Genomic DNA, 23,579 nt, shown 5'->3' on the forward strand with positions numbered 1-23,579 from the left:
AAATCGAGAGGTTAGAAAGTTGCAAACATGGGGGTTAGAACAAATTTAATGTCAATTTTTAAATGCGAAGTTGCAATTCACTTTTTTAATCAAACATTGGGGTTAGAACAATTTTAGCAAATATACTTGTAATTTTACTTTTTTAAAACATAGTTATTCACATTTTTAACAACATGGGGGTTAGAACAATTTTAGAAGCAATTATTTTTGCAGTTTTATTCTTAAAACATGGGGTTACGAACAATTTCCGCCATTTTATCTACTACCTTTTAAATCAAGAGGTTAGAAAAGTTGCAACAGGTTAATTTTTTTTAGAACATGGGATTAGAACAAATTTAATGTCAATTTTTAAATGCGAAGTTGCAAACAATTCACTTTTTTAATCAAACATTGGGTTTAGAACAATTTTAGCAAATATACTTGTAATTTTACTTTTTTAAAACATAGTTATTCACATTTTTAACATGGGGGTTAGAACAATTTCAGTAGCAATTATTCTTGCAGTTTTACTCTTAAAACATGGGGGTTAGAGAACAAATTTAATGTAAATTTTTAAATGCGAAGTTGCAAACAATTCACTTTTTTAATTAAACATTGGGGTTAGAACAATTTTAGCAAATATTCTTGTAATTTTACTTTTTTAAAACAGTTATTCACATTTTTAACAACATGGGGGTTAGAACAATTTTAGCAAATATACTTGTAATTTTACTTTTTTAAAACATAGTTATTCACATTTTTAACATGGGAGTTAGAACAATTTTAGAAGCAATTATTTTTGCAGTTTTACTCATAGAACATGGGGGTTAGAGAACAAATTTAATGTCAATTTTTAAATGCGAATTTGCAAAAAATTCACTTTTTTAGATCATGGGGGTTAGAACAATTTTAGCAGCAAATATACTTTTCTACCACTTTTAGAACATGAGAGATTAAAACAATTTTAATGTCAATATTAAATGCAAGGTTGCAAACAATTCACATTTTTTACAACATGGGGGTTAGAACCATTTTAGAATCAGTTATTCTTCCAATTTTACTCTTTCAAAGCATGAGAGGTTAGAACAATTTTCAGAACAAGTTTCAGACAATTCACTTTTTTAAACATGTGGGTTAGAACAATTTTAGCAACAATTATGCTTTTAATTATACTCTTTCAAGACGTAAGGGTTAGAACAATTTTAGCCATTTTTAGGAACAATTTTAATAGCATGTTGCATGTCCTCCAAGTAATGCCATTCAATTAGAATCTGTTCATTATGGTTTAATTTCAAGTTTAATTAGGGCAGAGGGATCAACATATTTCTACCTGTTTTGTTTTATTTGAAAATACTGAATTTTGAATAAATACCAGAGTAATTGTGAAGTTCTAGTCAGTTATACTCATTTATTGGGGTTAAAATCACATTAGCAGCAATTATTTTTCCAACTTTAAAACATGTGGTTAGGAACAATTTCGGCCATTTTGTTTTCTACATTTCCAAAATATGGGATAAGACACTACTTTAACAATTATGCTTTACCTTACAACGATCAATGAGTCTCTACTACTCTATTAGTCTGTACTAGTAGCCTTTTCACTGGAGGAGATTGCAGTCTACACTCTCGTTGCAGTGGTGGCCTGGAACATGGAGACGTGGTGACTGTTTCTATAGCAAAAGCAAACAAGACACACAGAAAAGACAATGAGAATTCTTTACTTCATACAAAATGATGTCTTGAAAATGCCCAAATAGCATCTCAAGAAAATAAAAAGCAATTCACACAAGAATCAACAAATTATTGTCAATGATGCTAGTGAAACAGCAAAGTGTTTAATACACTGTATGACTATTAGTGGAAATGCAGGCAAATTTGTTCCCTTCTGTAAATCTAATTGCATCGAAGCGCGAGTTTTATCTCAGTGGATCAGTCTTCTACCTTTTTCAGTTTATGCCACGTGGGAAATGCTCAAGATCAAAATTGGTTTTACTCTTCATCAATAAATGGGTTAATTAGCCTAACAAGATGGTTTCTTTTCTTGTACGGAGGCAGCCTGTGCACAAAACCCCACGAGACTCGTCTGAAAAATTCGGAGTGTTTTCTAAGTAAAGACTTAGATTTCCCCTAGTCCATTTAACTGTTCCTGACGCGTGTTTGCTTTCTTACAGTTTATGAGTCACTGCCCTGAATAATTAATGGCGTCCGCCTGTGGAACTCTTCGGAAGAAAAGAATTTAAGGTGTTTCACAGAACGGATCTTGGATTGCAAAAACGAATGAATCTGCTCGGAATTCTAGTCATTCAAAGGCAACAATAAATTTGTCTCACAGCAAAAAGTGCGAAAAATGCCGTTTATTTTTAGGGATTTTTCTTCCAATCAGATTTTCACTGTTTCGTTAACCGGAGATCCGGGGCGTAACCTAACATTGCATGACGAAATCTTATTTTCCAGTCATATTTTAACCTCGACACGTTTTTCAAGAGCCTTTTTGCCAACTACATTCGATACTAAATTCCAAAACGAAGTATATTGTTTGTCTGTTCAGAATTCTGACTTATTTTCCCATGCTGGTAAGAGTGGACTCTGTTAAGTATCCGATACAATGCACTTCAGGTCCCAGAAAACGGCCAATAGGGCCTCAGCTTGCATACGTAAAATAAGCTCGGTTACGTCAGTTACGGGAATTGACCACAATCAAATTCATTTTGTGTTAAGGCGCTGAGCGAGTAAAGTTACAGCACTACTCGTGTTCGTGTTCCACAAATTAATTGCGACTTGATAACGCCCGGTCGCATTTTTGCTTTAACTTCGATAAATGGAGTAAAAAAGAAAGTAAACGGACCGGGCCTACGTTGAAAATGCGTTTTCACATTTGATACTTACAGTCATGACACCTCTCTCGTTGAAACTGTTGAAAGTGGCACGTTTTGGATGCCCTCGCGGGAGATGTTTCGTGACGCAAGGTCAGAGCAGCAAATGCCGAAATGTTGCAAGCTTCGGGGGCGAGGCAAACGTCGATCTAGAAATGCGCATGTCCGGTTACCACGTGCAGGCAAAGGAATTTCAAAATTTGCATAAATGCCTACCTACAAAACACATTCTACTCGTATATCGCATGATGCCTTTGCAAATCACAACTGGACCAAATGCGGCGATGGGACGCAACAAATAATTGGAACAGCGTCAAAGAAAATCGTGCGTAACAAATGCTATTCATTCTTAAGTTCGTCTAGGGGAACGTTGAGAGAACGTATCAAAGACTGAACGGCGTGAAGTATGCGCTTTCTTTTATTGCCGAAGTGGGGGCTTTAAATCAAACGAGCCTTTTGTTAGTTCTTTTAATTCAATTTGAATTCTCCCCACTAAAGACACTCTTGATTCGGGGCAAGCTTTTGTTAGTTACATAAGAGACCCCTTGCACCAATACACTGTTTTCAATGGACAAGAACGGCACAAATTTAAGGACTCTACATTTCAGAGACGGAGGTCGCTACGCAAAAGCTTGCCTCGAATCACGAGGTATAGCGCAGTATCTTAAGTCTAGGGAATTTGAATTATCTGGATGTGCAATCAGATGACTCACTGTACCAACTTTTAGTCAAATTAAACTCTTAAACGATCTTTCTCGAACTCCTTGGTATTTTTTTAAAGGCATCCAATAAAAGAAGCACTTGGCGAAGCCAGCAGTCGCAGATAAACGTTTATATGTGATCTAAATAAATATACAGGGCATTTTGCCTACAGTGGAATTATCCTACCGAAAAAGTGAACACATTAAACCTCTCTCTTTGCTAATATTACGAAACTAAGTTCTTCAAGATCCTGATTGAGACACGCCAAGAGAAAAAGCAAAAAACTGCGTGAACGTTTTGGAAAAGTAAAAGAACTGATTATTTTGTACACACGAGCGAATAACAATTAAAAAAATAAAACAAAACAAAAAGGAAATAGGCAAATTCAAATAAATCAAATTAAAAATCAACAAACAGCACACACACCTGACAGAGACTACAGTTACAATACCTTTTATTGACATATTCTTCCCGAAATATGTTGATGGTGTGGGTCAAGGGCAGGTCAATGAAATAAAAAAGAACAAGACATAAATAAGACAACTAAAATAAGACAACTATTTTAGCCTTATTATTGACCTACCAAAGGTGAGGGCGGAGGCAAAAGAGGCATTTTATTGATACAGAGAAAAACATTGGGGGCCGTTTAATTTTCCTTCCTTCTAATAGTATATTCTAGAAAGGCCATTAAACATTGCGTGACAAAAGATTAAAATTTTATGGGCCCACCCCTCCCCCACAAAAAAATGTAACTGTCCCCCTTTCAAAAAAGGTGTGCCCCAAATCTGCCCAAACCCAAGGTTTACGTTTCCAGCTCCTTGTGCATACTTTCCGAAGATGTACACAAAATATACATGAAGCTAAATGTTAACAGAACGTGCACTTGGTGCTGGTAAATAACCCCCTTCACCATTTTTTGTGCAAAATTATACTGTGTAATCGAAATAAAGGTTTCACAACCTTTAGTTAGTTACATTCTTACAGTTACTTCTAATTAAACTGTGTGCTGCTTAAAATAAAAGCTAAACAAAGGATAAGGAAAGACCCATCACCAGTTAGTTTAAAAAATCATTAGACAGATTGTATGTAAAAATAAGTGAAATTCAGCACTACAACGCATTAGTACATCAAAAGTATGATGCCAAACACTGTGTGGTTGCATCTGAAAGAATACCGCTAGTTTAGAAGTTTCCTGTTGATGCCTGACTTGCATATCTGCCATTATGGATGATTAAGCAATGTTGTTTTACAGATTAATACGTAAAACCATCCTTTTCTCTGATAGGGCTGATGGTTCTCTGAGCTTTCTACACGTTCTGGCACTGGATTTGTGAATAAAATACACAAGCTTTCTTTGGAATTAACTACTTATTCAGAAAAAAAGGATAATGATTCACCTCTTCATTCAGCAACACCTTCAACGCGTCTATGTTCCCTATTTACAATAAATTTCACAGCAGTGGTGCATTTCTTGGACTGCTTGTCACACCACTGCTAGGTTGTTGCACATGACCTTGATTTTTATTTAGAATACGGAATCACAACACAACAACATCATGATGTTCCTATACATAAATAAAGGGAAATAATCACTGGGTATAAGACCAGATGACCAAGGAGGCCATTCCACAGCATCATTGAGGGAAAATCACTCTGCCTTCTTCCGACTGCGATAAGACAATGACCTGCGGCACTGTCCTGTGACCAGCACAGACGTCTCAAGACATCATGGCCCAGTTGTACAAGTTACTTGTGCTTAAGCACATAAGGAAGATTTTATGTGCTTTTGATGGTGACACACTTAACCCCCCACACTGGAAACAGGTGTTTACCTTTTGTTATGACAGGCTAATAGCTTTTATTTATCTGTGATTATAGAGATCAATTGAGAGCTCATAAACTAAGCTTTCCCGTGCAACCGTACTTGAAATGGTCAGCTTCAGAAGTTCAGCGTACCAATCCATTACCAATCAATTACCAATCCATTTTGTATTGCTATTTTTTTCATTTTTGATACACCTTAAAGATATAATTTTAGACATCTTAAATAAAGCTGACCAATGCACAAATTTCTAATTAAGAAAAGTTTATGACAAAGAACCAGCTTCTTATTTCCTTCATGAATATGCCACACTCAAATATCGTGCACAAATAAGCATTGGGAAAATGTGGAAGCCACAAAGGGCTCTATGGCACAAGCACAGGAAACACACACCTGCAAAGGTTGGTGCATGGTGTTTGATGCAAGGGATGCCTGCAATTTCATCGAAGGCTTTCATACCTACAATATGCAGCACGTTGGTAAATGTTCCTGGTTTTGCTACATTTTCACCACTATCACTGATACTGCAATATTTTCAGCAATTTTCCAACCTATACTCTTGCTTTTTTATGCATGAACATTTGTGCAAGAAACCAATTATGATGAAGCATTCGACTGTTAGAGGTTGATCTCAATTTTGTGACAGATTCCTTGGCTCTTACTCACGAGTAGCCACACTGGCACCAAATCGTCCCTGCCGCTTAGAGGTAACTTTGTTGCCATCAAAGATTATACAGCTCCAAACTGGTACTTTCTAACCTAAACAATTTCTCATGTGAATGGAGTAGAACAATTCATCCGTTAGACATCAGATTTTTAAGTGTGATGTATCTAGTTTGATCCCTGGAATTGCTGTGAATGTGTTGTTCCTTTTTTTCTGAATTTGGCTCAAGAGAAATCTTTCAAAAGGGAAAGAAAGTCAGAAATTTCACTGCCCACAATAATTTGTCATTTTGTTTTCATTCATGGGTCCGGATGATAATTGTTATAAGGGAAAGGAAGGCTCCAACTTCATAAGTCTGGTTTCAACCCCCCCCCCAAAATGGAAACACAATGCTAATGTGTGTACAGAACCAGATGGCAGCAAGGCTATGATTGATGGGCAGCATATTGTGTGCTATTCTGCACAAAGGCAAGAGCAAGATAGATGTCAATACACAATATCCTCAGGATAATGGCATGCTTTACCCAGTGATACTTGCGTTGGTTATGCACTGATGATGGAATAAGGAAGGAGGTTTCAATCCATGCAGAAAACGTGCTGGACCCGTGCAATTTGGAGACAAGGGTGCACTTTCAAGAGACATAACATCCATGCAGTTTGAAGCTATTTCACCACATAGGACCCGTGTTTTCAGTGCTTGTGAGAAAGGACCTCTCATCGTTTTTTAAAAGAGATGAAGGAAGGTAGAATGTGAACAAAATTGCAAGACTCGAGCAGTGGCGAGCACCCCATATCAGCACCCTCCACATCGGAAGCACCGTCACACTGATTGGGCTGCTGGGTTGCATTCCCAGGGCAGGCTTCAGGAAACCTGACAATTCCCAAAGATTACTGTTGTATCAACCTAGAAAAACACAAGTGAAAAGAAGCAAATGTCAGATGCTGGGAAAGTAATCAAACAAGGTCACTTCTGTGACTGTTTACTGCAGTGTGTCAATGGCAAGAACAAAAGCTATAGCCACTCAGAATTTGATTCCGAGACACGCTAAGACATAACCTTTTCGTACAAGATTTTCTCAGTCCAAACACTGCATGGTATCTTTGATAAGTGACAGTAGATTGCCTTTGATAAACCTTTGAAACACAAATATGTAAGATTTGCTCCAATTTTCTTAATGACTCAAAGACTGTGGCTTATGATTCATAGCATCGCGTCCTTTTATTTTCCTTTCATACAAAATAATACTGACAGCTTTGAATGGTGCAGTATAACTAACCTCTCCAGGTGATCCGTGGAATGTTTGATTTTCCTGAAGCAAAGCCGAGGAAAACTAGAAAACTCCCTGGATCACCAACAGAGACTGGTTTATAACACCTCTCCCACAGATTCTCTTTAAATGTAATTGGTAACTGATTTATTTAATAAAAACACAAATAAAAACTATGTCTATTTGAAAAAACAAAAAAACACTTTTCCAAACTACTTCTTCGCAAAATAGTTGAACCAAACTCTTGTTGTGCAAGGTCTTTGCAATGCACGTAATTAGCTGTGTGCACCTCGGTATGCATTTGCACACAATGCCACAGGCAATGAGTACAGTTCTTTGGTAACTGTGGGTATAGTACCTCAGTTGAAACAGGTAGAGTTCTTTTGGACGGGAAATGCCAGATAGCAATAAAGTCAAAGCCACGTGACTGGTTCTTGGCCAATCAAGATAGAGAATCTGTGGAGGGTTTGTCCAACCTTCTGATTGCATCCAACATAGCAAGCATTACCACTTTTTCTCTGCTCAAGTTAGTTCAATATCTGTGCTGTGTTTGCCCAACCCACTTCAGATCAAGGATGGCACGTATTCAATACAACCTATAGAAAAAAGGGTAAAGCATATCTATCAATGGCACTACTCAGTTCAACTTACAGCAGAACTAGTTTTCAATGTCAGAAGATTTCTTGGCCCTTTAGAACAGTTCATGATCATTAGTTGTTAGCAAGTAAACTTGATACATGGAATTGAGCCAAAAAGAACATGAGCAGGTTACATTATCTCACAAAATTTTGAACATTGAAATATTTTTAGGGTGAACAAAAAATTGTCTTTGAATACAGAATATTTTCTTTGGTACTGAAATAGTTTTAAAAGGAATTTACATTCAGTCACATTGATATTTTGTAAATTCACAATGTAAAGTACTTTGAAAAGGCTGACTTAAAAATAGACTGACGGCAAATTCAAAAGTACATGTAAAGTCTAAAAATTTTTCAATAAATAAACAATGAAACTCATGAAACAAAAACAACAGATCTTCATACCAGGAGTAACAGGCAGAGGTGGTGTCTTGACAACATCCTTGATAACTGCGCATACATCCAGAACCAGCCCATCTCCCATGATAAAAAATAACGTAGTATTCTGGAAAAGGGATTGGTTTCCAATGATAATAAAAACTTCAGTATTCTAATTCATCCTTTGACATCCAACCACTTCCCCTGCAGAAAATCTGCACAATATGGAACACCATTGCTGAGCCCAAGGACTTGTCTTTAGTGTTCTGTGCGTGCATAATTATGTGGACACTGAGTTTTGATTGTTACTGGATTTAAATATTCAAGAAAGCCTCTCTGAGTGTGCCAAATGCAGGCTCTTTTCTACTGAATAAATCACAGGTAATACTTGTGACTTTTCGGGTGCTCGATTTTAAGTGAAAAGTGGAAATAACCAATCTATACAGTAAAAGTAAATCACCTAGTTCCCAAAACCTCTCACAAACCCAGTACAACTGTGTTCTATCCAAGCATTATTTGATATGATTCACTTGGACTTCAAGCATTATCCTTATCATACCCTTGTACATGTAACTGATGATCAGTTCTTTCAAGGAGCTGCCCTGGAAGAGACTCGCTCATGGAGTCCGTTGCAGTCTGTGAAAGACACAGTCGCGGGTGAGTTTCTGTCCCAAAAAAACAAATTCAAATAAGCTTCTTGTCATGGATTGCATGTCACAGACCAAATAAAAGCAAAGGTGCAATGAACCTGAATAATCTTCCAACCACTTTTTACAGCCCATGACAATTAAATATTAATATGCAATGACTTACCAATGCAACTTTCAACCTGTGCATATATACTTGTTCTAGTATTTTTTAAAGATTTGATGAAAAGCTGTTGCAAAGTTCACAGTCAACCATTACAATGTTATTTTTGTGTGTTAATCATTTCTTAAGTTTGATCCTTACATGTACACTTGTTTCTCTGAATTTCAGAATCCTTGTCCACATATATAATTTTAATTGTAATTATAATCATATGATTTCTGCCACAAATATTGACTTAAAAAATATACAGCTAATGTAGTTTTTGACTGAGAGTCATTTGAATAATACAGAGCAGCGTCACGATAATGAACACAATGTAACAATATGACAGCATTCATGCCAAATTCCCTGAAGCGATAACCGGTTACCCACAAATCCACTCCCCATTCATATGGGGAGCAACCTGCCTCACAATCTTTTCGGAATGAGGATTTGGGGCAAACATTTCCAACGAAGAAATCAAGTTGAAAAGAAGTAACACTGAAATACATGTATGTGGATTTTCTTCAAGGTATTATCATCCATATCTCACCTTCAGGGTACTTTTAAGTCATCTCTCAAAAATGCTGTATGGTCATGGTAGTATCCTTTTCTAACATGAAGCTTTAAAAGATGTGTCAGGAACCGTCAATTGAAAGCAAACAAAAACTATGTAATGAAGATTTCCTTAAGTTTAGTGGCAAAACATAATCTGCCCGCATATGTACTTTCCACTATAATTTTTTTACAGGGTAAAAATCTTTACCTTTGTAGCGATAACCAGCAAGAGTTTCCACATCAGCGTTGCCCGTACTGCCTCCGGGTACTCAGTGGCTGGTCTACACAGCCACCCATTCACCCATTATACATGTGCCTATGAACGATACAGATCATGACACGTGCTGACAGTAGCCCCTCTGAAAGTAGAAGTGTCCTTAAGTCATTATCATCAGTCCTTTAGATGTTTCTTTTACGTAAAGCAACGTTTCCATGTTCAGTAAATGTACACAGAAAATTCAGGAGCCAAGAGGTACATGTTTGTTCAGTATACCTGTCTGTTATAGCAGTTTTGATTATGCATGTACCAACACTGAATTGTATGATATTACTTCCTGCAATCTTGTATTTTTCAACACTCTGGGACACACCCAAGAAGCAATATTTGCTACCAAAAGAGGCCAACAACAGTGGCTAAATTCAAGTTCAACATACACTGTACCTCCACACGTCTCAGACTTTGTGTCCAGGCACAGATAAAATCAGCCAGAGTTGATGAGACGGGGTAAGCACTGTGGCTTATCCCATCAGATGTGTCTACATATACAGATAACCTGACCCTATTTTCATATGTCCTCTTACATGAAGAGACTCAAGACAGTCTGTGTACTTGCACATCCAATTATTTACTGGACAATCTGTAATGCCATTATCCAAGACTTCAGGACATTCGAGCAGACGACATAGCCATTGACATCTTTACCTGATGCAGCCGTTAGGGCAGGAGAAACTCAAGTTCTTATCCATGAGGCATGTCCAGCATTCTATCAGGGTAAAAGAACACAAGACAAGGTGTGTTTGAATACACTCACAGACTGACGCACACATTAAAGTGGTGAAGGAGCACAAGACAATGTGTATTTTAATAGACTCCAGCACACATTAAAGTGGTGAAGGAACACAAGACAATGTGTGTTTGAATAGATTCATAGACTGAAGCACACATTAAAGTGGTGAAGGAACACAAGACAATGTGTGTTTGAATAGATTCATAGACTGAAGCACACATTAAAGTGGTGAAGGAACACAAGACAATGTGTGTTTGAATAGATTCATAGACTGAAGCACACATTAAATAAACTGTATGAAAAATCGGTCTGAAAATATAATCTAGTTCATGCCTGAAGTGACGGGAATGTGGAACTGGCTCAGACTATATCTATACACATATGATCCCTCATATATCTGTTGTAAACCTCCACTGAATATTTATTCGGTCTGAGATCTTTCAAGATACTGAAAGTGTCAATACATACAGTATATTTTCAAAATAAATTCCAACCATCGTCAACCCATCCCTACCAAACCCCCCACAACCGGCTGTCACTGACCAAGCCCACACATCCTCGACTGGGCTCAGGTTTTAGGTTCACGTATTACCATACTATAAGTACATGTAGTTACATACATGCACATGGGAAGAAAACTGGGCTCAGGTTTTAGGTTCACGTATTACCATGCTATACTAGTACATGTAGTTACATACATGCACATGGGAAGAAAACTGGGCTCAGGTTTTAGGTTCACGTATTACCATGCTATACTAGTACATGTAGTTACATACATGCACATGGGAAGAGAAAACTGGGCTCAGGTTTTAGGTTCACGTATTACCATACTATAAGTACATGTAGTTACATACATGCACATGGGAAGAAAACTGGGCTCAGGTTTTAGGTTCACGCATTACCATACTATAAGTACATGTAGTTACATACATGCACATGGGGAGAAAACTGGGCTCAGGTTTTAGGTTCACGTATTACCATACTATAAGAACATGTAGTTACATACATGCACATGGGAAGAAAACTGGGCTCAGGTTTTAGGTTCACATATTGCCATACTATAAGAACATGTAGTTACATACATGCACATAGGGAGAGAAAACTGTAATGATAGTATTTGTAATAGTTACATGATAAGGAGGTCAGACAAGAAGTCAAAACCTGTACTGGGTCTACTTACAGCAAAAAAAAGATTTTATTTTATACAAATCATATTTAAGTGAATAGGAATATTAAGGAGTGGATGTTAAAATACAAAATTAATGAATTTGCAATCTGGTAATATCAATAAATTACAGTGATTTTTAAAAGTGTTCTTGACAACTTAGTTTGACAGTTACATGTACATCCTCCTCGTTACCAGTAACATCAATTGCATACTTGTTTTATAATTCCTTTTGCATGCTACACTTGACGCCAATGGACAGAATGATCAACTTCAGTTCTACAGTACGATGGGGTCCCTGGTATCTACAATTCTGGACAGACTTGTTGGAACACTTGGTAATAGCCATACAATCTCAAGCCCCCTCTCCCACTCCCCCGGTCAATGTTGTCCAGCTGGAGCACAGACCGTGCGCACACACCCAACACTGAAAAGGGGGTCTGGAGGCCAACCGAGGATTGTCCAGGATTGTAACAGTTGAAGATGTGGCAAACTTGAAACTTTGTTGAGATGAAGCTTGTTTGATGACCTAGTGTCATAACTATGGGTATCATTATTCCTTACAAAAGGAACTTTTACATTCAGAGGCAGAGACTGTTTTCAAAATTATACATTAGAGCACACAAATACAAGGGCCATCTGCCGTGAGTCCAATGACCATGAAAGAATGCACCAAAACCTATATCGGCTGAAGCATTGGTGTACAACCGTAAGGTGTGACTGGACTGCCAGACTTGGGTGGGGAACATGACTGAGCCATTGAAATGGACTAAGAACTGTTGCCATGCCAACAGATTGGTGCATGCTCCAGAAGAAATGCGGATACGATGATGTGGCTTCTAAAGGCCGCAGGTTACATGTACATTTAAATCAAACAAACGACGCAAAAATGCACAGCCTTGGCAAACAGCTTTACAGATGAAATTTAAACCTCCTATCAAAGACTGCAGGTCCCTGAGAATAATTTTTGGTTTAGATAATGCATTATCCAACTTCTCTAGTATGGACCTGATTTTCACGGGCAGAACCTGAATTGTCTGAGCAATAGGGTCGATTGCCAACCCTAGGAAAGTGATGTTATTAGCCGGACCAACCGTTCTGTCTGACACTAAGGGAACTCAAACTCCTTACAAACGACCATAAATGAACTGAAGAGCACGAGCGCAGTCACTGGAATTGGCACTTCCCACAAAAAGGAAATTGTCGAGGTAGTGAATGATACCATCAGTCATTGCCACTTTGCGGGAACAGAACATTCCTTGAAATGTGCTAAACTGTTCGAATGTCACACACGACATGGAGCAACCCATGGGCATACATTTGTTGCAGTACGGATAGTATGACCCATTGAAGAAGAACTCTAACAGGTTAAAATCATCCGGGTGAACTGAAAGCGAGTAAAAAGCCAACTTAATGTCAGATTTAGCCATAAGTGCCTAAACCTAAGACCAACCCTATCGCGTCATCAAAACTCAAGTAATTAACAATGGTAAGAGACGGGTCAGTGTGATCATTAACGGAATCGCCCAATGGGGAGGAAAGATTGTGTATCACACGAAATTCACCCGGCATTTGCTTAGGGGCTAGACCAACTGCAGAACAGCGCAAGTCAGGCAATGGGGGGCTAGAAAAGGACCAGCAATGCGGCCCAACTGAATCTCCCTGATAATATCATTGTGTACATGTACGAGCAGTGCCTCACTGTTCCTGCTGAGAGGATGTACGATCCAGTTGTGGAATGGCTGTTGGGAGGACTTAAGGGGGTAGGTACGACAAAAGTTTGGTGAGGGACCACCCACTAGCATTAGCCACAATTCAGTGTCGATGCTGGCCAAGGAACGAGCAGGCATTCGCGTTTGGTGAAGATGGAACTGGATATCATAATCGCGCCAGCCAGAACCTGTGCAATGGAAGGCTGCAGATCGGACAGTATGGGTACATTTCAGTAATTGTCGCAGAGCTGCCAAGTTCTTTCGGAGCATTTCAGTAATCTCAACTCTAAAAACCAGTAATTTTCAAAGGAAATCAGTAACTTCTTTCACAGAGCAGATTGGCTACAAAAATACTATTTTTATTTGATGCGCATTGTACAACACAGCATGTTTACATTGTAGATGTAGTATGGGAGTTTTCAGTATGTGGAAAGTAATATACATGTATTTTAATGAAAAACAGTTTTGTATTATATTTGCTTTGCATGCCAAATTATAAATCAAATGGACAGCCTTTGATGATGTGTGTACTTCCACAGGGCACCCGCAGCATAGGCATAGAAACCAATGTTCGCAATACAGGTAATCCAAATTCTTATTATAACACGTGCATACCGGTATACATGTATGCTCGGTAAGAAACTGCACCATTAACACCTCAGCTTGAATGGTACCATTGTCTTTGGGGCGGAAAAATGTTGCTATGTCCTGATTCCCTTCCCTATCATCCTCACCTGCCCGATTTTTCAATGACTTGGACATGTACTTTGACGTCACTTGATCCCCCGTGTCCGATCGAGAATTTGCTGGAGCACAGCGTACATCGCACAAAATTTTCACCTATTGAAGATGCCGTGATACATGGCCATTTCTTGTGGTATGCTTCTCTAAACGTCTGCAGCTTTTTCATACGTTTAGCCTTAGAAGCCATTTCTTTTCCAAGAAAGAATGGCGAAGTCCGTGCGATCGTAGAAATGTCCAAGCGAGTACGGTGGCGTGGTGTTCTCATGCATGATTCGTCATACGCAAGCCGTGATTGTTGCAGAAATGGGTATCACACCAATTCGGACCGGTAATGACGATCAATTTCTGTACCAATTACGGAAAATCTGTACCACTTGGCAGCTCTGTTGTTGGGTGCAGTCCAGATGGCAAATCAAGTAAATGGATGCAAAAACCAAGAAAGCAGACATATATGGCAGAAGTCCATTGCTCAGTGGACGTTATGCAAATGTGCTGAGCTGGGGGGCGAATTTGCAAGGTGGGTAATTCAGGCAAACTTATCATAAGTACAAAGTCGTGAGAATGAGTATTACCAAACACAGTATGAATTGGCCGTAGCAAAGAACCAAATTCAACAAACTCCCGTTTCCAAATTTTTTCTAGCCCCAGCTCGTCACAAACACTGGTTAGTGCGGTGTAGTTTTGTGCATTAGCCATTGCAGACACAGCACTCACAGCTTGAAGTGAAATAGGGATGGAAGTCAAAGGCAATGCAGATGAACTAATACTAGGAGTAGGATCACCAATTGAAATTAAATGAGGAATGGATTGGTGGCCCACAACAGGTAAGGGAAAAAGATTGCAGTGAACATCTGACTCACCAAGCCCCGAAGTCACAGGCAGTGCAGCGGCAGCACTTTGCGGGCGTCCGGGTGGGAGAGATCCATCTACAGCACTAGAAGGAATTGCAGATGATGGTGTGGCTGCTGCCAGTATACTTTTCTCTAGCCCAACCGAACGTGGGGTTGCCTCAGAAACATCTCCCCGGCTTTGCGTAGGCTTACCGGTAGCAGAGCGAGGCTTTCAGTGCGGTTTCCTCCCCTCAGAAGGCCAAACGGTTGCTGCCACTCTCTTCCCAGACTTCGGCATCTTGCAGTGACCAGAGATTGTGTTTAAAAAGAATGAAAACAAAACTGGCAGAGAAACGTGCAACTTGATCATGTGTTCACATTTGATCATGCCTGCTGAGAAGTGACAATGACTGCTGTGTAAAACACACACTAAAACTTGGATGAGACAGTTTACTCCATCCTTATTAGTCATGGGTCTGTGTGTGACGCAACACGCAGAATGCCCCAGGCGCACGCAAAGTCTATTTACTTCTATTCTATTGGACAATTTTCAAAAGGAATATACCATAAAATAGATGGGGATGTTTGGGAAAATAAAAGTGAAGTTTTAGAAAAAATTGTTGGAAATCCATCATCTGTTGACTTCTTTTGAGTCTCTGAATAAAAAGGTATTTATGAATGGGAATAAATATGCGCTTCGCTGGTCTTAAACGTTAGTTTAATATTTATTCCCTGAACAATACTCCAAAAAAAAATCCTTTAAAACCACTTTCCACTTGGCATCCCAAATCAACCTTTTCTGTGACACCAGATTGAGAAGAAAATTGGGAAGCCACCAAATTTGAACTCACCCACTGACCCACATTGGGCTAAGACACTGACTAAAAACATCATCAGGCAAAAACTAGTCCCCCATTAAAAAACAAAAAGGGGACATCCTAGTTAACCATGTGATAAACAACACCAATTACACTGTACTAAAGCAACTCAATCCAAAAACAAGTCACTACGACATCAAAGATCTTCTGGAACTCAATTCTCGACCACAACTGTTTCCATTTCAGAAAAAGTATTTCCTTCAATGGCCCAACAGCATGCCCTGAAATATGTGACATCACCCTGCATGACTTCTGAAACAAAATACTTTAAAAAAAGCAGAAAGAAATTCTCACATAGTGGCGCTACAGAGACAATGTACTGGTCATCTCTAACAAAATTCTTGACTGATTCCTAGTTTTGTCGCAAACATCAACAAGATCCAACCAACTTTGAAATTCACAAATGAAGCTCTCTGAGACATCTATCTACTACATGTATGCATGCTTGTATTACAGCGACATAATACTTTTCCTGAGACATGACGAAAATGGCCTGATAGAAACTTACCTCTTTACTGCCTTAATGAATTTCCTGCTCCATCAGTCAACCGTTCATTAGAACACCCCATCGACCTGAATGGTGTCCTTTAATGACCACCAGATAGTGACAAAGTGGAATGGGTGGGCGTGGTCTATCTGCTGGCTCCCTCCCAAGACAGCACAATGGTGTCAGTAGACCAGCACAGATGCGTTCTCACTGTAGTCCTGAAAAGCAACAAAAGAAAAACAACTGATTGTGGATGATTTATACACACATGTACATGTACCCTGTATTCAACCAAAAAGCTAATATACTGGCATCTCCTTACTGCTCCAGAAACCAAACATTTCAGTCAGGAAGTTTATTAAAGGAAAAACCAGTTATTTCCAAATATAAAACTTCATCAAAGTCGTCACAATAAACCACCCATTTATGATGAATATACATGTATTATATACCAAAGAAGGTAAAAATGTTCGTTTGAGTGATTGGGTACTATGAATTAGAACATAGTTGTTTTCTTCAAGAATGAAGGGCAGAATGTACAGCTGTGGAATGGGCGGAGGAATGTGTACTGGAATTTTGAGTGATGCAAGTAGCATACCCTTGCGGGGGGCACGCAGGGTATAGGAGATTCGCTTCATGTTGGCAGGGATGTGATTGGAGGATTGTAAAAAAAACTGAAACTGTGAGCACAAACGCGAAGCCATTACGGCATGGGGTTTAAAGTTAAGATGCTCTCTGGTGCATTCTAAGCCTCTCTGGGGCATGTTTTAAGCAAAACTATTTTGAAATTACTGCCCCTTATGAAGTTATTTTGTATTGTAATTTTAGCAACAGTGAACAAATCAAACATTATTATTTCTAATTTTATTTTGTTTAAGGATCTCAGTCCACTCGTAAGAAAATGAGAACTTTTCTAAGTTGTTTTGCACATAAGTTCCACTAACACAAAACAGGATAAGCCTGCAGCTAATGGATCACGCATGTGTTGCCATCGTTCTCATGTGTGAGTAGTCAAATCATGTGCGTACAGTTTCCACAGCGGTGTGCACACAATTGCCGGGTTTCATATTTTACTCACATATAATGCATGCAAAAAACCAGTTGGGCTAGGGGTCTTGGAAAAAGCACATAAATGAAGACCCCTTTGATTATATATCTATATTTAACTCATTTAAGTAAAACGTGTAATTCCCCAGCACCAGTTATTAAGATGTTAACATCCATATCTTGGGCACACAAAATGGCCGGAATTGATGATCCCACAGTCTTTTCACTCGTAAAGTTTACTCTAGAAGGCCTTAACAATGGCTCTCTTAACCAATTGCAAAGTAAAGGCCAGTACCTGCATCAGTTCTAAAGGAAATCATAGATTCTTACTTGTATAATGCAAACAAAGAGGCACATCTTATGACCTTGAGATCAGTTACAATTTGTCTTTTGGCATACACTTTTTTTACGATTTAGTGAACTTGCTCATATCAAGATTTCTCATGTTTCTGTGGTGGTCAAACTTTGTCAAGTCTAGGGTTCTCTCAGGTTTCCATACCACGCACTTTCTCACAAACCTTGAGTGTTCCTACTTGTTCAACACAGTCCTGACATAATATTTAAATCGTTGTATTTTCTGTGTAAAGTGGCCCCAGCGGTTGTTCATGGTCATAATCATAAATTAACCGTAACCTCATCAATATTAGTCTGCTACAATGGGTTCTAGTCCATTAGTTCATACCAGACATGAAGGTATTCTTGTACGCTACACCATACTTTGTCATGGCGTACGTGACAATCTGCCTCTCTTTAGCAGGAGTTTGTTCTGTCAGAACGTAAGTTCATATTTGTCCTAAGCATTTTGCAACTTTTATCATCCATTTATTGTTGGCCTGTTTGCATGGAAAGATTTGTTGTAGTATGTATGGGCCAAGTATGGGCTCCAAGTCAGTTCACAAATGCGTCATTTGGACTGATTTTATTTGTTGCATTGTCGTGAAAGTTTTTAGTTTGGCAATGTGACTTGTACACATGCATGAAGCATAACGGCTGTTTCATGTTAGGACTCAATGACTATTACATATACTGCATTGTTTCATTGTGTGGTCTTTACACAGCTGAACTCTGTAGAGAGAGCAGGTTGCACAGTGCCCTTTTATCCTTTAGCCTACCCTTTAATTATCCTTTTATCCTTTATTATCCCTTTGCCCACTGGCTCTGCCATATCTTATGACTTACCTTTTTATTCTTGCAATTATCACACTCACACCATAAGCTTTTTTCATTACTGGTCAATCAATCCATATCACTGTCAACTCCATTTATTACCATCCGCAAATGTGTAAATTTTCTCAATCTCAATAATGGGACAGTCCTAAATTTCTCAACTTGATTTCACATAGAACTAAACCAACTCTAATATACATGTACAGTGAGAATCATTCTTTGTGCCAGTTCTCGATCTGTATTTAGAGTACCTTAATCGCCAGAGAGATCAGTGCCCAACTTAAAACTTAGGTGTACCCCACCACTGTAGGGTATCACCACCCCACGTATGAACGTGACATTTCTTTCATTTATGAGGGTTTTACTCTGCTCATTCTGTCAAGCACAACCGACGAGTATTGAGAGGGTAGACAAATAGTCAGAAATAAGACAGATTCTAGGTATAGTCCAGTAGATTTGTTAAAGAAATATTTATCCGCTGCTGAACTTTCTGGAATCAGATGCCTTTATTTTTTATGCTCAGTCAAAAATTAAAGGTGGGTGCAAATTGAGGGGTATTAATCAGCCACACTCGGATTCAAGTGTAAGGGAAGTTATCTTTGAGGCTTTAGCCCTGTTTGTAACAGATATTAAGAGTTTTGGCTTGCATTGCCTCCAATCCAGGTGAGCAACTGCCGCTGCACAGGCAAGCGGAAGTGCCAGACAGATTGTTTAAAAGGCATGGAGTTGGAGTTGGTAAAAAACGGGTATGTTGAGGATCCTTTGGAAGATTTGTTATCGATCTCCAAAGCTGTTGGTTTGTAAGGGTAGCTCTTTTTTTTATTTCAACAGTCTTAACCTGCTGTGTGGCAACTCTAAACTTGACCACAATGGATAAATTATTGATGACATCAATAACAATCTGGTTTGTCTTAATACTGGAGAAGGCACCAGGGTTAACACATCACACAGTTCCCTCACTCCAGCTTCCCCTTGCATAGCCTCCAACAAGAAATTGGATTGTGCTACAAGACACATGTGGAAACGACCACTGCCTAACCATTAAACGCTTGTTGGCATCCGTCAGTCTCGGAAGACAATGGAGCTGCACCTGAGGCTATGTTCAGACACTGTGTTAGTGAAAACGGTAAAAGTTAAAATGGTCATTCACCACAGATGGCAGTCGTAAAATTAAAACTCACCGAGCCTTTGGAACCATTTTAATTTGGCAGCTTTAACCCAAAACGGTCTATCTCCTTTTCTTGGGGTCATGAAGAACTTCCACTCATTTAAATTAATCCCACTTAAGTTTGTGTACACACACACATGGCCGATGTGTGCTTGAAGCAGGTTTGGACTGGTTGCCGATATACTTACTGTAAAAACATGCTGATTGTCACCCAGGTACCAGCGTTTGTGTTATGTTTGCAACATGGTGCTCTATCGGGAAACACTTGTTCACATATCATTGCAATGCAACAAATGATGGTTGCCCTAGAAAAATGCTCATCAGCAGTCCACAGCCTTACAGACATATTACCAGTCTTAGGCATCTTTAGAAGGCAAATACAACAAAATGTATCGCTTTTTCCCGATTACAGCGGCAATTCTGGCAATATACCACAGAGAGGCAGACGAGAGTGACCGCTTTTTTCCATGTTGTAATGGCAGTTTTATAGGATGATAGCATTGCACAGGTCATTAAGCATGCGGTTACATTGTACACCTCATTGTTTATAACAAAAGCGCACCAAAGAAAAGCTGTTACGTAACTCTAGGTCAATGCGCTGAACCGGATGCATTTCTGCAAAAGCCATTATGGTTCAATGCTAAACCCTCCCTCTGAGGTGGATTAAATCCCCATTTTAACTCTGAAATGAAACTGATTTGGTGTAACTTGGAAAGCGTCCAGACATCGTTTCAATGCAAAAGTTACACCAAATCAGGTGTACCGTAACCACCATTTTAAGTGAATTTAAAACATCTGAATGTAGCCTGAGCTGGTCAATCAGTGGTTGACTTGAATAACCTGCTGTGGCTGAACTGGCCAATCCTCAAAAGGCAGGCTCTGTTGCAAGTGCTGCAAGTGAAGCCTGTGCCTGGGTTCATAGGAGCTAAACAAGCTTGCTGGTGTCTGCGTCTCCTCTTCTCCTTCCACCTGGAGCTGACATCTTGCCCCATGATGTTGGTATTTTATAGACTGATCAGAAGACCAAACTCCTTGCAAGTATGCGCAACTAAAGTCATTATAGTCCCTCTTGTATGTGTGTGCTACTAGTATTGCATCATCTCCAGAGAGCTGTTTTCAGGGAAGTACTGCCTCCAGTTTGGTCTTTGCTCTCAGGTGGGCAAGGTTGAAGAAGCCGCCATCACTTCTGGTGTGAATATACACATACAGTGTACATGTAGTTCCCATCCTCTGACTCGGTGAAGGCAAAGATGGCAAACAGGGTTTGCACCAAAACACAACTCTCCTTGACTTCACTCTTGATTGTAATAAGTCAGAGGTGGAACCATCATACTAGACAGTGCCTTTCATGTTTACATGGAAAGACACAATCAGGCTTTGAGAAACCTTAGAATCTCAATTAATAAATTACAATTTATAAAAAGGTACATGTATGTGCCATTGCTATGAAAACTACTAAAGCTGCTAAAAAATAAAAATTGCAAAGATTTTGCGATAATATAATCCCAAGACTTACACAAAAGTTATCAGAAACAAGATCAAATGGATTGATCCTATCCAAACAAGGGGTACGGTACTATCCAGTTTAACACTACAATGGCAATGATATCATATCTGGTACTTATAAAGATAAAGCCAAGGCACTGGTCAACAACTTTGCCAAAATCAGTAGAACTGAAAATTACAGTCCCTCTTCCATCAATACTTACATGTAACAAGACACTGAAAACAATCTCAATCTAAATGATAACAATGATACTTTAATGTATTTAATGAACCATTCAATCAATATTGTAGCGCCGGCGGGTCTGGCCGGTGGGGGCGCCAGCTCGGACCCGCATGGAGTTGGCTGGCTGCCCGCACTGGTATGCGAACAGCCCGCGGTTTTCCCGCCTCGCGCCTGCGCAGTCCCTGCCGTCAGGCGCCATGTTTAGAGCTGAGCTGAAAATGCATTGTTGTGGACAACAGCATTAAAACAGATTTCGTGACCAAAAACAGCGAGTTGCGGCTGTGTGTGATTCTATACCAGTGTCGAACCCTGATCAGTAGGACATGCTACATGTACAATATACATGAATGGAATCATGCCATTGAGTCCTCCAAATGCACAACACCTGGCAAAGATGGAATCAACAATAAGGACATCAAACATTTTCCCATAAAAGTCAGGGAATACTTTTAATCTTCAACCTGATTTGGCACACTTCTCAATGTCCCAAACAGTAGAAAGATACTAACCTCATTCCCATTTTCCAACTGGGGAAAGATCCTGCCATACACTGTATCTTCATTTTGTCACCCTATCCACTCCATACCACATCCTTAATCTTGAATTGGCCATCAACAAAGCCTGAAAAACAAGTTTCTTAGAAAATGCAAGCTACTGGTACAAATAAGACTAAAACCCTTTCCACTGAAAGAATTTCAGAAAATGTTGTCCCCCAGGGCAACATTATTAGCCTACTACTCTTGATGTTGATCACTCTCACAACCTCCTTAATGTCAGAGTTTCTCAATATGCAGATACCGGTAATATACATGTATACTGGTAGAAATTTAGAAATCCAACAGAAACATCTCTTTCCTTGAGGAAAAAATCCAAAAACGTCTCGACAACATTCTCTTCTAGTGCGAAATATTGGGTTTCAAGCTAAAGCATCTCATCCCAACACAATTGCAGTCATTTTTACAAAGAAGACCAATAACTCTCTATTTAAGTTTATCCAAAACCACTGAATCCAAATCTTGCAATCGACCAAATTCCTGGGTGTTACTATTGACAAGTTAATAGATAACATCGCTGTAAAATGCAAAAGAAAACTTAACTGCTGTATCAACAGAATCACATATTGGGCACTGACTGTAATATACATGTACTATTTCAGTTACACTCTGTCTTAATAGACCAGTTCACTAATAAACTCTTATTTATGTACGCATGCATATAAAAGGCAAGTGGAAGCAACAAGCTTGAGCAGCCCATTGAAAATGTAGAAGGGCAGAAATTTCAACATCATTATTCTCACAGCTTCTGTACTTGTTTTTACTTTTGTCTACAGGAAACCCTCTAAAATCATTATGCCTATTACTTTCTGATGTGAGTGAGATTTTTGGGGAACACAATAAAACTTGAAAATGTTGTTCGTTCAAAAAGCATGAGGTCCGTTCTGTGTGCATGAGCTGTGAAACCATGGAGGTAGAATCACATGGTGAAACCAAGATGTGCGATATGTTTGGGTGCCATCCAGCATTCTCAGTTGACCATCTACAGGTATGTGTGCATATCTGTGGTAAATAAATATCTAAACCCTGTCTGAAGGTACTGTAGCCTGCAATTTAACCTGCGATTCTGCACAGTACAAGTGATGCATAGTACCCTGAAGTACAAAATTATTTTATGTAATTGGACTTGGTCATAAAGGAGCACTAGTTCTTTTGACATCGATCATGCACTTGGGGAGAAGCAAAGCTTGTGTTTTGTTATTTAGAATAAAACCCTTTTAGACCAAAGAGTAAAAGGTATAATGATTTTAGGAGGTTTTCCAAAGACAAAAGTGAAAAAAAGGTACAGAAGCTGAGAGACACGACATTGAAATCTGGGCCCTGCACATTATCAATGGGCCACACAAGCTTCTTACTTCCACTTGCCAGTTTACATGTACACTGTACATGTGCATAGTGTGCACACAAATTAGAATTTACT

General features: G+C 39.1%; 1 long non-coding RNA gene across 3 annotated transcripts in view; it reads right to left on the reverse strand.

The window, feature by feature from the left end:
• Positions 1 to 666: 666 nt before the first annotated feature.
• Positions 667 to 23,579, reverse strand: part of LOC110990855 (uncharacterized) — a 45,824-nt gene continuing 22,911 nt past the window's right edge. The window contains exons 3-12 of one of the 3 annotated variants that reach the window (XR_015423883.1): positions 16,516 to 16,712; positions 15,160 to 15,427; positions 10,594 to 10,654; positions 9,880 to 9,987; positions 8,884 to 8,989; positions 8,352 to 8,451; positions 7,817 to 7,904; positions 4,006 to 6,944; positions 2,866 to 3,001; positions 667 to 1,649 (exon numbers count right to left, since the gene is read on the reverse strand). This is a non-coding gene — a long non-coding RNA (uncharacterized LOC110990855). Of the gene's footprint in view, positions 1,650 to 2,865; positions 3,002 to 4,005; positions 6,945 to 7,816; positions 7,905 to 8,351; positions 8,452 to 8,883; positions 8,990 to 9,879; positions 10,031 to 10,593; positions 10,655 to 15,159; positions 15,472 to 16,515; positions 16,713 to 23,579 lie in introns of all 3 variants that reach the window. The other 2 variants (XR_015423881.1, XR_015423882.1) reach the window with 2 other exon arrangements.

This window comes from Acanthaster planci, unplaced genomic scaffold (assembly GCF_054643075.1).
Source record: "Acanthaster planci isolate LZ-2023a unplaced genomic scaffold, COTS_SCS Contig25, whole genome shotgun sequence".
Lineage (NCBI taxonomy): Eukaryota > Metazoa > Echinodermata > Asteroidea > Valvatida > Acanthasteridae > Acanthaster > Acanthaster planci.